Below are 16,586 nucleotides of genomic sequence, written 5' to 3' on the forward strand. Positions count from 1 at the left end.
ATCAATTTTTTAAAAATTTTCACGATCAATCTCCCGAGGGGGCATGCTATCGGCATTTATCGAACGTCAGGGGCAATCAAAATCGAGACTTGTTTTTTCTTTGAAACAATGTTGTTCCAACAATATTTCAAAGAGGGGCAACATGTATACACTTAAAATTGGCTATGAATAATTAAATAAATATTTATTATTTATTTAATGTATATTCTTCTATTAAATAATTAATTTGAAAATATTAATTTATTTAATTCACGTTGATGCTTATTCTTCTATTGATTAATTTTATTAATTAATTCATTACCCTTTCTTCTAAACCAATTCAATTAAATATATAATATTAATTATCCCCTATCCAATTCTTCTATAGTCTTATCAATTAAATAATTTCGTAATTATTTAATCTCCAAATCCAACTCATCTCGTCTCCACATCACTTCCTCTTTTGCCAACTCATCAATTATTTGGCTAAAGATATTAATATTTTTTTAAATATTAATAGATCACGTATCTTCAACTTCCAATTCATAAATAAAAGAATGTGTACGTACACACATTTCTCAACCAATCATATATTTTCTCCAACCTTCCTACATCTTTGGAGGGAGTTGAGTCTACTTGTCCTCATATCCCTAAATCTTCTCCAACCATCCTATATTCCTTCAAGTCTTCAGCTCTAGTTAAGGTGAGCCTTTTGACACTTGGATTCTCCTTCAACCTTTTCCTCCATTTTGTAGGTGTAGGAGGAACATCTTCCACTCTACATGATTCAATCTCAACCGTTGATCTCTTCCACATGGGATTTTGCACACCAAAAATCTATAAAAAAAAGAGTTTCTCTAGTATTTTGAGACTAATAGTCATCTAATAGATATCTTCCATCCATGAGTTTTAACATTTTGCATATCTGAGCATCTTAGAAGTCTTTTAGCATTATCATGTTATTATCTTGCATCATACCTTAAATCATTTTAGCATAATCATATCTAACTACCAGTTATCTATCCATTCCACACTTGCCATCTTGGAAGGAACACAGTGCATGTCTAAGAGAAATTATTTGTAACCAAGAACAATGGGGATAGGACACAATGAGACAGGAGGGTAAAGGTATAATTTCATGTTTTCATGTTTTGTTCTTTTATTGTGTTTCATTGGTTGATATTTGGAATTTTCCTATAGCTTCCAATATAAATATTTGTTGAAAACTAACAAGTTGTAGGCTTATTCTGAAGTGAAAATTCCAAGTTGACACATTTTGGCACCCACCGTGGGGCCCGAGCCTCACTTTCTATTTTTTGTCTTTCATTCTCACAGGTTTAGTAGAGTCACTTTTTTATTCATTTTGTTAATGTGTTTGTAAGCCTTTTAGCACATTTGTGATTTTCTATAGCGCATTTTCTCTATCAGGTAGCACATTTGTCATGTAGGTTTAGTGTATCTATTAATTTTAGCAGTACATTTATCATGTTTTAGCACATTTAACATGCAGTTTAGCGCATTTGTTAGGCAAGGTAGCTCATTTGTTGTTAGTTTTAGCGCATTCATGATAAGTCAAACATGTGCAAAGTAGTGATAAATAATTTAAAGAATAAGAGATGTTATGTTTGTGGAATGTTTGGACACATTTCTAACAAATCCGGTCACATTGTAAAATATTGCAGAAGCAAGAATGTGAGCAAGAATACTCTGATAGACAAGAACACATTAGATGAAAAGGGAAAAGAAAAGGTTAAAGAGGTCAGAGAGAAGCATAAGAAGATGTGGGTTAACAAGGAAGATTCAAATGCATAGAATGTCTCCACACCCGATTCCGGTGTTGGAACCTCATCCGGTAACTAAGGCATTTGGGCCTTGGGGGGGGGGTTTCCTTCAGATCTTTAAAACCCCCTTTTAGAGACCTATAACCAGCTAAAGGTTGTAGATGATTGAGATTAGTTGTCTAGTTGATATCTGGAATATTACATGCCTATCTAAGAATCCGGTGATGAATTCTTGGAAAATAGGTATTCAGAAAGTCTTTAGGGTTGTGCATTTATTCAGCTTAAAGTTAGGTCTTCAAAGGATAAAAAGGCATTTTGTCATTCACTATTCACATTGCAATCGAAGAGAAAGAATAGAAGAGAAAAGTGAAAGAGATTAAGTAGCGAAAACTAAGCTTGAAGCGATTCGACAGTGATTCCTAGAATCCAGTTTAAATAGAAAAGGTATTTTTTCATGTTCGGACTATTTTTCATACCCTATCTTTGAAATGACATCATCATCTGGTATAGAAACTTCATTGGTAGTAGAAATCACTGATAGGGAAAGGCCATTATTCAAATTACATTCATTCAAATCGGTAGAAGATGATATGAATGGAGCGTTTTCCTCTGTACCATATGGAGTGTTGCATAATGAGGATATTAGGGCATACATTCACTGCAATATCGAGGAGCTTGGGAATGCAAATATGCTATCATTATACACTAAGAATATGATGGATGAGATGGGGAACTTGAAGCCCGAATTTAAATCATTGCAAGTCAAGGGTTTTATCCATTTTTTTCACTTTTTGGTTTTCGATGAACCCGAATCGATCAGGTATGTCTTGAGCCAAATTCATGATGAGTTTATATGGCTAGGTAGACATCATAAGATCACATTGTAGGCCATTCAAGTGGTAACCTATTTAAATGTAACTGGTGAGATCCTCAGTCTGAGACATGTCAAGAACACCACAGTTACAGAGGTAATGAGATCCTAGTGTGATAACCGGTCAATAACAAAATTCAGTATCTGATACTGCAATATATGTAGCCTATCAGATACTCAAGGAGGACAAGAAATGTGATCTATGTGGAGTTATTCTCAGTGTGCTTATGAGCAACCTTAAGAATATTAAACAAGATAAGAAGCATGTTTTCAAATTTTGTTCTTTGATTGTCTGTTTGGCATTTTACTTTTTGAATGAAATCCTTGATGTAGGAAAAGTACAGTGGGCTTATGATAAACAGGTGGAGTAGAGAAGAGAAATAATGAAAAGCCTAAAAGTGTATATGTTGTAGCTATTGTTGAAGATGTAGAGAGAGTTTGATGAAGCAGTAAGAGAGGTCATGAAGAAGACAACTACCTATGCTAGGGTGGTGAAGAAGCCTCAATATGGTGAAGCCCAATCGAGCAAGAAATAAAGAACTGAAGTTCAACCATCTGGAAGAGATAAATCAAGTAGGAAGACAAAGTTTGAGCTAGATGAATCTCTGAAGTCTGGCAAGATAGAAGGTACTTATGATGTTGTGCCCCCAATCAAATTAAGTGAAATAATTGATGAAGTGCTAAAGGAGGGAAATTTGAAGAATGTATCTATATATTATGAGAACTGTAATGATAATGATCAAAGAGCTATAGAGGAAGTTGTTGTATAGTATATGAATGTTTATAGAAAAACCTTGATAGAGATGTCATCTATGATTCTGAAGGGATGTATCATATTTTGGATGCCAAGAGGCATACATGTAGCTTAGAGGATGAGAGAATAAAATAATGTGTTAGTTAATTTGTGTTCTATTATTTCTAAGGCTGAAGTTGATAGATTACTAAAGATTGCAAAAGATAGATTCGAAAGCAAAAAGAGAGTGAACAAGATTATGCTCAGGAAGATAGATGAAGTTGTTAAAGAGACCGAAGAAATTTTAAAATAATTCTTGCAAGAGAACAAATATGAACTAAATACGACAAAAGATGACACCCAACTAGAAGAGCAGGTACATGATACCTCCATTCCGAAAGTGCATGTACATGATGATACCTCCACTCCAGATGTGCAAATAAATGAACAAGACATAGTTGGAGATGATATTGATACTGCTAAGGTTCATGACTCTAGTGAAGCTGATAAGAATCCTCTGGTGATAAATGTTGACTTTGAAAAGGTAGTTGAGGAGATTGGAAAAGTTGATGAAGGAAAGGGAGAGGTTGATGTTGAGAAGGAAGAAGATGTTGTGAAAGATACAGATGTTGAGGTGGCAGAGAATGAGAAAGGAGAAGAAAAGGATGATTGGGATCATGTGACAGTGGCAAGAGACACTGTAGCAGACAAAGTAAAAAATATTGTCACTAACTCGGATGACTTTGGTCAAGGGCCTATAAATCTGAGCTCACAATCTCCTATTAAAGCACTAAATCTAGCAACTCTTTCTCAAGCAAAAGCAAGTGAGAACTTACTCAAGTCTCACACCGCAAATAAAGAGTTGATAACCTTAGCCATGAATGTATCGGAAAAAAAATTGCCATCATTCAAACACGATACAACTGATACTCCCTCTAGTAAGCTTAGAAACATGCTCAATGTAGTAGACTCTCATTTGTGTCTTTGGAGAAAGAAACATATGCTAAAGTTTTGACTTAGTTTAATGCTATGAGATTGAGAATAATTTTGAAGATGATTGAAAAAGGTAGAGTGAGTTTGATAACTTCTATGAAGAACATACAAGATGCATTAGATGAAGGTGGTCAAATATATAAGTCATGTCTAATTTTTCCTGTTTACTATTGATATTGACAAGAAAATAGAAGAGTGAAGGGAATTTATCTAGCATATCTCAATCCTATGCACCTTAATCAGTCCCTACTAGCAATTTTGAAGCTCAAGTTATGGGTATACTTGATAAGATAAAGAGCTTAAATCAGGAAAAGGATAGAATTTTGGGCAGAGTGGGAGAAGTAAGAAGTCTTATCACTCCCCGAATGGATACATTGATCAGTAGCAAGCATTATGCAATGATTGCTCTGAACAAGAGTTTTCCTTATAGATCGTAGAGGAGCAAAGATGCATGCCTATATTCTTAGTGGTTAGATCAATATTTTGGAGAATTTGAAGAAGGGATGGGATGATCACTTGTTGTCCCTAAAAATATTTTTTGCAAATATTTTCAAATTTATGTAATTGTATATACTCCTGTATATAAATTTTGGCAGATTCCTATCTTAGGCATTTTTGTCAAAGGGGGAGAGAGAGTAGTGAAAAATGGTGTATATTCTTAGGGTAGTCTTATTTTTTATTAAAGGAAAGTCAAGTTTTGAAGAGACTTGAAACCCTTTACAAATAGATATTGAATGGATCTAGAACCCAAAAACAAGAATTTGTCAAAAGATAGAAAAATGAAGTCACTAGACATCCATGGGTTTCAAAGGCTCCCATAACCATAAACATGGGTTTTGAAAGAGGGCTCCCACAACCTAAAACAAAAGTTGTAAAAAAGATAACCAAAAAAGCTAGAAACCAACAAATCATTTAATGGGGGCCCTTCCTTTCGAATGAGAATGTAGAGTCATGTCAAAGCCTCCCTCCTTCCTTGTCTTTTTAGCTTTTTTACCCTTCACAGTTTTCCAACCATCTCCTAGCCTTTCAACTTTCTTTTGCCACCCCTGCATCTCCTCAAAAGAGAAACAAGACTTGCTATCAAGGTTCAGTCGTTGATCCCCTAAGGGAGCAACATAATTTCCATGTCCACCACTAACTATGGCAACATTCTTAGTCATATTCACCATTTTGGAACTCTCAACCTGACTATTTTTCAACAAATCCCTAGAGTTGTCCTCAGCTGACTTTGGAAGCTCGGTCCTAGAATCATGCTGACAAATCTTAGCTTCTAGGCTTGCACCTTTCGTCAAGCCTCTAGAGGCTTGGGGAGGAAGAGTAGGAACCGAGGAAGAAGGAACCTCTTTAGAAGCCACCTTAGACACTTTATCCATCTCTTTCCCCATAGAATTAGAAGATATCAATTAATCTTTCCACCATTCGCCTGTCTAAATCTCTTCTTCTTTGGGCAACTCTCAGCCATGTGCCTAGTCTGAAAACACAACCTACATATGAAGGGAATACCTTCATAATCCACTTCTTGGGTCCATTCTACATTGTCCAATATCAAAGAAAAATCAGCAGGAAAATCTTTTGTATCATCCATCTCAACCAAGATATGAGCATAGGTTGAGTGTATAAGGCTCTGAGAATCCTCATCCACACCCATAAAATTGCCTAAGGAATTACCAATAGCTTTCAAACGAGATTTAACCCAAAACTAAAGCGGGAGGTAGGGAAATTTTACCCAAATTAGAATCTTATAGAAAGATTAGGTAGCAGGACTAAAGGTTGGAGACCAAGGCTTCAACAAAAGCAAACATTTGTCCTCCCAACTCCAAACATAGTCATATTAAATTGTCTTCCTATCAGCTTCACTATCAAAAGTAACAACAAAAAAACCCTAGGCACAAGGAAAGATCTGAACAACACCATTAAAAATGGGCTCCCAGTTAACTGAGATCCATTTGACCATCTCCCCAAGGGAACGCCAAAATCCCCAAAATATTCTAGTAAGCCCATTTTCCATAAAGAGCCCAGCAAAATCTTTAACCTCTGCTTCAACCTCCTTGTAACTCAACTTGACAGAGATCCTTTCTAGTAGCGGATCCAAACATTTAGGGGAAGAACCCTTCCCCTTAGCCACCTCTGCAAAACTAGCACCAATCTTCCTAGTATTATTTGTAGCAAAGATGACACCAAGAGGATGCAAAATAGAGTCATCCCCATCACCAAATTCCACACCACAACCAAAACTCTGATTAGCCAAAGAGGGTCAAACAAATTTCTCATTGTCAAGTATACTACAACTGTTAGACGCTTGAGAAATCCCCCCAGAGCCAGTCTGAGGTGAAACCCTATCCACCAGTGAGATCGGGAGGAGTCGGAAAACCATTTCAATTTTTTTTTACTTCAGGGTGAGTCTTGTTAAGTCTTGGAGATTTTTGAGTTCTGGAATTTTGCAGTCTTGCGTGTACAGTGTCATTTTTTACAGTGTTGTCATAAATGCCAAAGGCGGATCTTGTTGTCAAGAGACATTGTTCCGGTGTAGATTGATGCATGAGAAATCCTTAGGAGTTGTCATTGATGGAAACTCATTTCAAAAATCATATCTGGTGTGCATAGATTTGATTTAACAGAAGTTGTATTACCATTAGGCATAAGTCTGGAAGGTGGAATACAGTATCCGGTAGAGTTTGAGTATTGTGTGTAGATCTTGATTTTGGTTGCATAAATTTGGTTGTGGTAATAGAGGCATATGATTCGAGGTTTGAGGAAGCTTATTTTGTAATCATAGTATTCGGTGTTGATTCATGAGCGAGATTGAAGGTTCAGTAACCGGTAATTCAAGTAGAACAGAGCTATTTTGGTGTAACGTGTGATGTAGAATCTTTGGGATGATTTTGGTGGTTGTTTTTTAGTCCAAGGATATTGTGCCACATGTGAAGCTTGTTATCAATCTATTTTGGTATGTGTATGGATTTGTCGATGAATTGAGCCGACATGTTGGTTACACGTTTCATGTTGCATGTTATCTGGTTTTTAGAAGCCCGACATGGGAATTGATTTATTTTGTTGGTGCGGATTTATAAGACCGATTCATTTCAAGATTTTGGAGGATGATATGAGTGTTACAAGATTGTATGAGAGAATGTGTGAAGTTTTGTGAATGTGATAGGAGGTTTTAGTGCTTCAATATATGACAGAGCAACATAACAGGGCAAAGAGACATAATAGTTGTAGAAGACAAATTGAGCTTATCTAGAACTTCTATCTAGCATTAGTAGATGTTATTAGTTCAGGCACTATTGCAATCATTTGTAGGACAGTGAGTCCTCCAGGGTTGTTTCCCTCTTTTTTATTTAGGTAGTGAGCTCTAAGAAGTGTGCCTGGATGCAAGTGCATTCCCCTTTTTGTAATATTATCATACTCTTGATCAAAGTATAATAATATTGTGGGTTCAAATCCCATCATGGTTTTTTCCTTTCTTGGTTTCCACGTAAAAATTCTAGTGTTATGGTTGATTGGCTTATGTTTATGTACTTTCTTTTCACTCTTATGCATCAGATGGTTTAAGAATTAGTTTTAAAAAAATTGTGAATTGCAAAACATTGATTCACCTTCCCCCCTCTCTATGTTCATTAATTCCAACAAGATCATGAGCATCATTCTAGTTGTGGAAAAGCTTCTTTCATCTGCAGTTGACATTATGAGGATAGGGTCACCTGAAGCAAGATTGTCCCATATTTTTAGGTTTAGATTCTAGTGGAAGGTTTTGACACATCTTCCTCATTACACATCTATGTCTATGTCTACATATCAAATTTCAAACTAATGGTTCATGTTAATTTATGTCAACTTTATAACCTTTTCTCTAGGAAATCAAATTTGTAATTCTAGTTCATGTTAAATTATGTCAACTTTCTAAACTTAGTCGTAGATCTAGACTACAATTTACACCTTTGCATCCATTTGCACTCAAACAAAGAGTGTTGAACACAATGAACCACTGAGAGGGGGGGGTGAATCAGTGGTTCCTAAATTATTTTCTTTTTAAACAACCTTGGAATACCAGTTATCACCCTAAGAACTAAACAAACAAATCGGTAAGATAAATGTGGACATCAAAAGAGGCAAACACACAAATGCAACCCACAACACTAGATGTGTGAGAAAAACCCAATATGGGAAAAACCTCAGTGAGAAATGTTGCTAGAGTTTACTACTCCAATCCAGCCTCACAATGAAACAATGGATTACAATGATTTAGGGAGCCAACCCAAGGAGCACCAACCCCTACTGATTCAGGGAACCAACCCAAAGAGCACCAACCCCTGCACCAAGCTCCAACTCGGTGTTTTATAATGAAATAAAATTTTGATACAGTTATAGCACCTGGTTGCAAATGAATTTTGCAACACCTGATCAATGGATTTCTGTTGATTAATAACCTCCTTTCCTTCATTGGTTCTCACATTGCCAGTTATCAGATTACTCTCTCTGATCACTCATGAGATACTCCTAGCCTCTCTTCTTTCTCCCTCAGCCTCACACCACACTGTGTCACCCTTGGATTCTTTCTTGACCAATCACACCTCACCAGTTTGGTTGACTATTAGAACTACAACAGTTTGTCGGTTACTCTGTCTCTACCAGTTAGACCCTCTCACCGGTACGCTGATAACCTTGCTCATGCTCTCTTATCTTTCACACTTCGCATCAAGCATCAACTAATTTCAGTCTTGAGCTCACATACTTATCTTCTAGGGTTCCCACCAAAACATTATTCATACAGTGTCGTGTTAGGTTTTGCCTTCACCAACTCGATCTATTTTGGATTTGATCCTATCTACTTTTCTGGAGAGATGATATGCATGTCATCGATTAGCATTGCCAACACCTAGCATTCCAATGTGTTTTTTTTATATTTAGATGTATGCACTATTATTTTCTGCATTTCTTTGTCATATGTCATTAATAGCTCAGTTGTTTCCTTCATCAAATGGGTACGAAGATCAGATATTCTTGCAAGATTAGTTCAATCACTTGCTAGCTTGTCTTCCTCGAGCCATAATATTTTGTCATCCTCCCATTACTTGTAGGTTTTTTATAAAATCTGACCTACTTGATGACTGTTACGTCGATGCACACTTCACCAACCTATGCATGATCACCACCTGGCTTCTAGCTATTATCTTTGTCAGCGTCCACCTCTTCTTGGTTTGCTATGGGAATTCTTCATTGACCAAGATTGACTACTGGTTCAACTCACCATATCGGTAAAACCTAACTCCACCGGTGGGCCTTCATACCTGCAGACCTCTTCTTTGTTGGTGGATCAACTTGGCCTTCCATCAAACATGTTGGTTTTACTACTAAGTCCATTTACCCACATCATTGATCTTCTCTGAGTATACCAGTTTTCATCCTTTAGTTCTTCTCTTGCTTGCTTGCCTTATCGATGGTCCTTCTTTACCAGTAGATGATGCATTTCATGCGTAGTGGTAGCCTTCCCTCTATATGCATACACACATATGGATTGACATCATCATGTCTTACTTCTCCTATATTGATTACCATTTCTTACTCACTAGTGACCATGCCATACTAGTTGACATCAATGAAAACCTAATGCTAATAATGCCAACAATCTCCCCCTTTGGCATTGATGTCAAGTCACTGCAAGACTTCAAACTAGTAGATTTATCCCCATTTGACACAATGACAAAGGGTCAGGGTACTTTATTCTTCCCCCTTAGTAAAATCTTCTCTTAGTATTATAGCCAGTACTAAGACATAAAACCCTGAACTTTCCCTATGATCAACATTTGGTTCAAGAGATATAGATACTACTATGAACTCCCCCTAAACCATATAACTCCTTACAAACTTAAGTGCATAAGATAGGTGACCCAACTCTCAACTTGTGTCTTAAGTACTCAAAAGTGTTTACCGGCAATGGTTTGGTGAATATGTCTACCACTTGTTCTCCTGTAGGGACATAGTCCATATTTACTTCATGTCCTTCAACCTTCTCTTTGAGAAAATGATACTTGATGGCTATATGCTTTGTCCTTAAACACATCACTGGGTTCTTTGATATGTTGATGGCACTTTAATTATCACACCGGGTGGAAATGGGATCAAAGATGCCCACCTGTATGTCCTTCAGGGTTTTCTTCATCCAAAGCACCTAAGAGTAGCATGTAGTAGCATTAATGTATTTTTCTTCATCAGTTGATAGGGAGGCTGAATCCTACTTCTTTCTATGCCATGAGACCAACCGATCACTTAGGAAGAATACACCACCACTTGTGCTCTTCTAATCATCAATGCAACCTACCCAATCAGCATTAGTATATGCTTCCAAGATGAATTCCCCTTTTTTATGGTACCACAATCCATAATTGAGTGTTCCTTGCAAGTACCTAAAAATTTTGCTTACGACATTCATATGTGACTACTTAGGTGCAACTTGAAATCTACCCACCATGCACACTTCCTGCACTATATCTGGTCTAGAAGCAGTAAGATACAATAAGTTTCCTATCATGGATCTATACAATGTCTGATCCACCACTGATGATTTATCATTCTTTCTTAATTTTCTTCTAGTCACTGTGGGGGTACTCACTAGTTTGCAGTCCTCCATTTGAAATTTCTTCAACATATCCTTTGCATACTTGGTTTGTGAGATAAAGATTCCCTTATCTTGTTGTGATATCTACAAACCAAGGAAGTATGTCGATTATCCAAGCATTGACTTCTCAAATTTTGACTGCATCTGATCAGCAAATTCTTTGCAAAGGGTGTCCTTGTTGCCTCCAAAAATAATGTCATCTACATACACAACCATAATGATTGATGCCCTCCTAAATGGCACAATTGTTATTAGTTTAAGATCAAACAACATAAAACACACAAGATGTTAGAGTTAATCAATCTAAAAACCAAACACAATGAAGGCATTCCAAAGGAGACACTAAAAACATGCTAAATATATCTAACTAAATAAGTAAAAACAAATGAGATATCTCCAACTATCTCTTAGCATGAGATTAGCTCCTTCTCCCTTGTTCCTCTCCTCTCCAAGTTCCAAAATAGTGTAGCTCTCAGCAGCTTTTTGCACTATGGATGCTTATGGAGGATTGAGATTTATAAAATAGCTCTAAACATGAAATGAAAAGCTATTTTTATGCTAAAATGATGTATTTTAACCAAAAGAAAAGATTTAGTTATGCTATGCTAAAATGCTCTCTAGAATGGCTATAGTCTAAATGCTTACAAGTTTTCCGGATCTGGATTATGAAGGAATGGGCTCTATTTATAGGAAAAATGGAGCAATGGATGGCCAGGATTGAAAGATTTAATCAAGGGTCAAGCTTGAAAGTTGGGGATCCATGTGCACAATTTGCACCAATAAAATAGTGACAAGTGTCAACACAGGATTGGGTTGAGAGAAGAGGTTGGAGGCATTAAAGGCCTGAGAAGACCTCATGGTTATCTAAAGGCTAAGAGTCAAGCCTAAATTAGGATTACCCACTGAATTAGGAGTTAATCCCAGGATAAACCTTTGTGCAAATGATTAAGAGATAATCATGGTCAAAGTATTAAATGCTTGATGAGACCTTTGTGGTTGGGTAGAGGTTGAGTCAAACAAATGTTTTAACCATGTGGGAGGGTTGAATTAACCATTAATGGTTATTGGAGACTTTGGGGAATTAAGTGGTTGAAAGTTGGAAGCCTTTAATGGTTTTCAAAGACTTTGGGGTTTTTGGTGGTTGAAGGTTGAAAACCTTCAATGGTTATCCAAGACTTTGGGCCATTTGAGAAGTGACTCCATTTTGCTTAGGAATGTGACAATATTTAGGAAATGGTTTAGGTTAATTAGGAAGGGTTTAGAAGAATCTAGAAGGGGATTAGATTTTGCAAGTGGATTTGGTGGGTGAGGGAAAATAGGATTTTATTAAAATAAAAATTCATTTATTTCAATAAATGTGTGCAAGTTGCATTTGTAGGAAAATGCAAGTGGGGTGGGGATAATGATTTAAATAAATGTTTTATTTAATTTATTTAAAAGAGGAATAGGGGGATTTAATTAAATAAATTGATTTTATTTATTTAATTGATTTGTATTTGGTTTTAATGAATTAATTAAAATAAATTGAATAATTTATTTAATTAATAGAAGAATGTTTGGGGATAAATTAATTAAATATTAATTTAATTAATTGGTGGCTAGTGGATTTTTAATCAAATAAATACGAAATATTCATTTAATTAAAATGGACAGATTTATGTGACTACATTTGCCCCTCTTTGAGACGGTGCGGTTTATCGCATTGTTTCAAAGAAAGAAAAACTGGTGTGAAGAAATGCCTCATAAAATGTAAATTTAATGGGTGGTATGCCCCCTCGAGAGATGGGCCGAAATTTTTTGAAAAATCGGGCAATCTCTCGAAAAAGAATGAAAAGTGGAGGGGAGGTAGAATAGAAGAAATTAGAACTAATGATGAAAGAATGGGAGAAAATGGAGTGAATATGAAGAAACAACAAGCCAGTGAGTACCCTGAAGTCATGCAAGAGATACATAGTAGATGTAGTGTGGGGTTTGGATTGATGCTATACAATTGATCAAAATTGGTTGGACAATCTGGTGCAATCGGTTTAATTGCCCCGGTCAAGTCAAAGCGTGACAGTTGATGTCAGTTGGTCGCTTGGACATGATAAAGTCTGAGTAAGTGAATCAAAGTGACCTGATGTGACTTAGACAATTGATGTAATTGTCCGATGAAGTCAAGGTATATGAAGCAAAATACTCGTTGAGACTTAGACAATTGATGTAATTGTCCGATGGATTGTGTTTGATTGGTTGATCAATTGATAGTGTGTGCGTGTGATGGATGGTTGTGGGGAATCATGGCAGCCCCGTTGAGACTAGGTCATTATGATAAATGCCTGATGTAGTCTAGGATTACCATAATCGATTACCTGTTGAGACCCGAAGATACTTGATCAGAGTATCTGTTGATAGTCTAGGTGTGTGTGAGTCAATGTACCTGTGCAGACAGAGTAACTTGCTTGGCTGATTGGATGACTGAGGATGGGAAACACAATCCCTCCTATTTAGAGATGGATGGTGATGAGCGTGGCTTGATTGTGTTGATTGAGAAATGATGTAGGGTAAGTGATATTGATTATCGAGATGGGGAGGGTTGGGGGGGTTCGATGTTAGATAGAAGAAATGGAGAACCTATGACTCATTCCTATGGAAGAAGAGGAAAATAGAGTATGCATTATTATGACTATGTATGCATGATATGCAACTATTATGAATGTATTGATGGGTGGAATGCAACGAAATGCAATATATACAGATGAGATGGAATGACGATCCATAGTGCTCTATTTTCATCATTGAGCTTTAAAATGTTGGAAGACAATACAAGCATCTTGACACAATGATTCAAGATGACCTGAGTATTCCTTTCATGGATTTTATATAGCAAGTTAATACAAGCAACTTGATATAATGGATCAAGTTGACCAGAGTATTGCTTGCGGAACAGACAAGGATTATCTCCTTTCGTGCATGACTTGGATCGTCCTCCTTGACCTTAGGCTGATCAGATCCTGAGACAAGTGCATACCGTACTAAGAAAATAAAAACCTTTATCCAATTTGGAGGAAGAGGAATCAAAGGATGAGCATTGTACCTGCAACCAAACAGTATATATACATAAAGAATAAAGAATATGGATCCTTGGTAATGGTTCATGCCCATATGGTCGAGGTATATGCTGTAGTCAGCAAGCCGTAGTGATCTATGACTGCATTTTGCATAAGATCACGTAGCTTGGTGAACTTCCCACGTAGACACCATTAGTATATGCCCCAGAACTTCATCGGAAATAATGCACAAACGATACAAAACAATGTTGAAAAGATCCCGATACAGATAAACAAACAATTGTACTCACAAATCAACCAAGTATTTGATAGCTTAACATAATTTTCTTTGTCAAAGAAAACGTCATCTTGTCTTTGTTTTGGTAAGGAAGGATGCATCCTTGTTTGAAAAGACAGGTTTGGATTGTTGATGTCGATTGTTTTGGTTTGATTGGTAAATGGTCATTGTGTGAGTAGTTTGTCAATGTTTGTTTTGCATCTGATTGGATGAATATGTACAAGGTGTTGCCATGTTTTTGTTTTGATTTTCGATGGTTTTTCGATGTTTTTGGATTTTGTGTGATAGTTTTTTGAATGTTTTTGGTATGTTGAGAGTCATTTTTGAATGTTTTTGGTATTTTTAGAGTCATTTTTGAATGTTTTTTGGATTTTCTGATGATTGCCTGAATGAAGAGCGTAATGATATATAAGACAATGTAGAATCCACTTCCATCACGAGGGTAAGGGTATTGCCCCCAGTTTGTAGACCTGACTATGAAAAGGTGGGACGCGAGACGCATGGAATACTTTCTTAATTGTAGATCAAATAACGAGCCATGGTTGGGATGGATGGATGTGTGTGTGCATGAATGTGATCGCAACGATTCTGAAAGATACTGGAGCCATTGTTTTTACGAGTGGCGCCTGTTTGCCAGGTTTTCACCACCGTACTTACCCAAGGTGCCACCGGAGTGTTTGTTCACCGTTTGGATGCATGATTTTTCTTTACTTTTTGGAATGTTTTTGTATTTTCTTTAGGACATTTTCTGAATGTTTTTGGTATTTTTCTGATATGTAGGGGAGCCTGATGCTTTGTACACCTTAGGTATAAAACCGTTTGAGGTGCATGCTATTGATTGGATCTGCAAGCGGTGCTCCGTCTGATGTAGCCAACTGATATGCCCCAGACCCGAATACAGCAGTGACAACATATGGGCCCAACCAGTTTGATTCAAACTTACCCTGATGTTCTCTGTTTGGTTGGTTGCGAGGATTCTCTCGTAGAACAAGATCGCCTACCTCAAATGTACGAGGTCTAACTCGGTGATTGTAGCTTCTGCTCATGCGTTGCTGATAGGCTTTGAGGTGATTGTATGCAGCTTGTCGCTTCTCATCTAGTAACTCTAAGTCCTGAAGACGGGATACTTTGTATGCTTCATCATCGATGAGATTATGCAAGGAAACTCGTAATGATGGTATCTCAACCTCAATAGGTAAGATAGCTTCTGCACCATAGACCAATGAATAAGGAGTTGCACCTGTAGGGGTTCGAATGCTAGTGCGATATGCCCATAATGCTGGATTCAATTGAACATGCCAATCACGACCGGCATCATTGACTGTCTTCTTTAGGATCCTCAATATGTTTTTATTGGATGCTTCGGCCTGACCATTGCCTTGTGGGTAATAGGGAGTGGAAAAGCGGTGTTGGATATGAAATTTCTCACAAAGCTCACGGACATCCTGATTTTTGAAAGGAAGACCGTTATCTGTGACAATGGACATGGGCACACCATATCGGCAGATGATGTAATTGAGGATGAATGAGGCAATCTGCTTGCCGGTGACTTGGGTAAGTGGAACAGCTTCGATCCACTTGGTGAAATATTCGGTGGCGGTAATAATGAATTTATGGCCGTTGGATGAAGATGGATGAATCTTACCCACAAGGTCAAGGCCCCATTGACAAAAAGGCCATGGTGTCGTGATTGGTTGCAGTTCTTGGGCCGGTGCATGTATCAGGTCACCGTGAACTTGACATTTCTTGCACTTCCTGACAAAGTAGTAGGAATCCTTTTCCATAGAGGGCCAATAGTATCCAGCTCGCATGATCTTCTTGGCGAGTGATGGACCACTTGAATGAGTCCCGCAAATTCCTTCATGTACCTCTTCCAAAGCCTTTGTTATCTCACCTTGTTCCAGACATCGAAGGAGAGTATCATCAAGACTACGTTGGTATAGGGTTTCAGCAATAATGGTATATCGAGCAGTTTGGCGAATGAAGGTTTTACGTTGGTTATTTGATTGGTTGGGAGGAAGGGTGTGATCGCGAAGATAGGTGTAGAAATCACCGTACCATGGGGATTCAGAACCAACAAGGCGACATATCATTTCAGATTTAGGGATATCATAAGCGGGAATCCAAAGCTGTTCTACCAAGAACTCGTAGCGTGTTGAATTCTGTGGAAGATCTAGGAGAGATGCGATAGTAGCCATAGCGTCAGCAGCTCGATTCTGATCTCTTGGTATCTGCTCAAAAGTGATAGTAGTAAATGATGTCTTTAGAGTGTCCACCATTTGC

Source organism: Cryptomeria japonica, chromosome 8, assembly GCF_030272615.1.
Source record: "Cryptomeria japonica chromosome 8, Sugi_1.0, whole genome shotgun sequence".
Classification (NCBI taxonomy): Eukaryota; Viridiplantae; Streptophyta; class Pinopsida; order Cupressales; family Cupressaceae; genus Cryptomeria; species Cryptomeria japonica.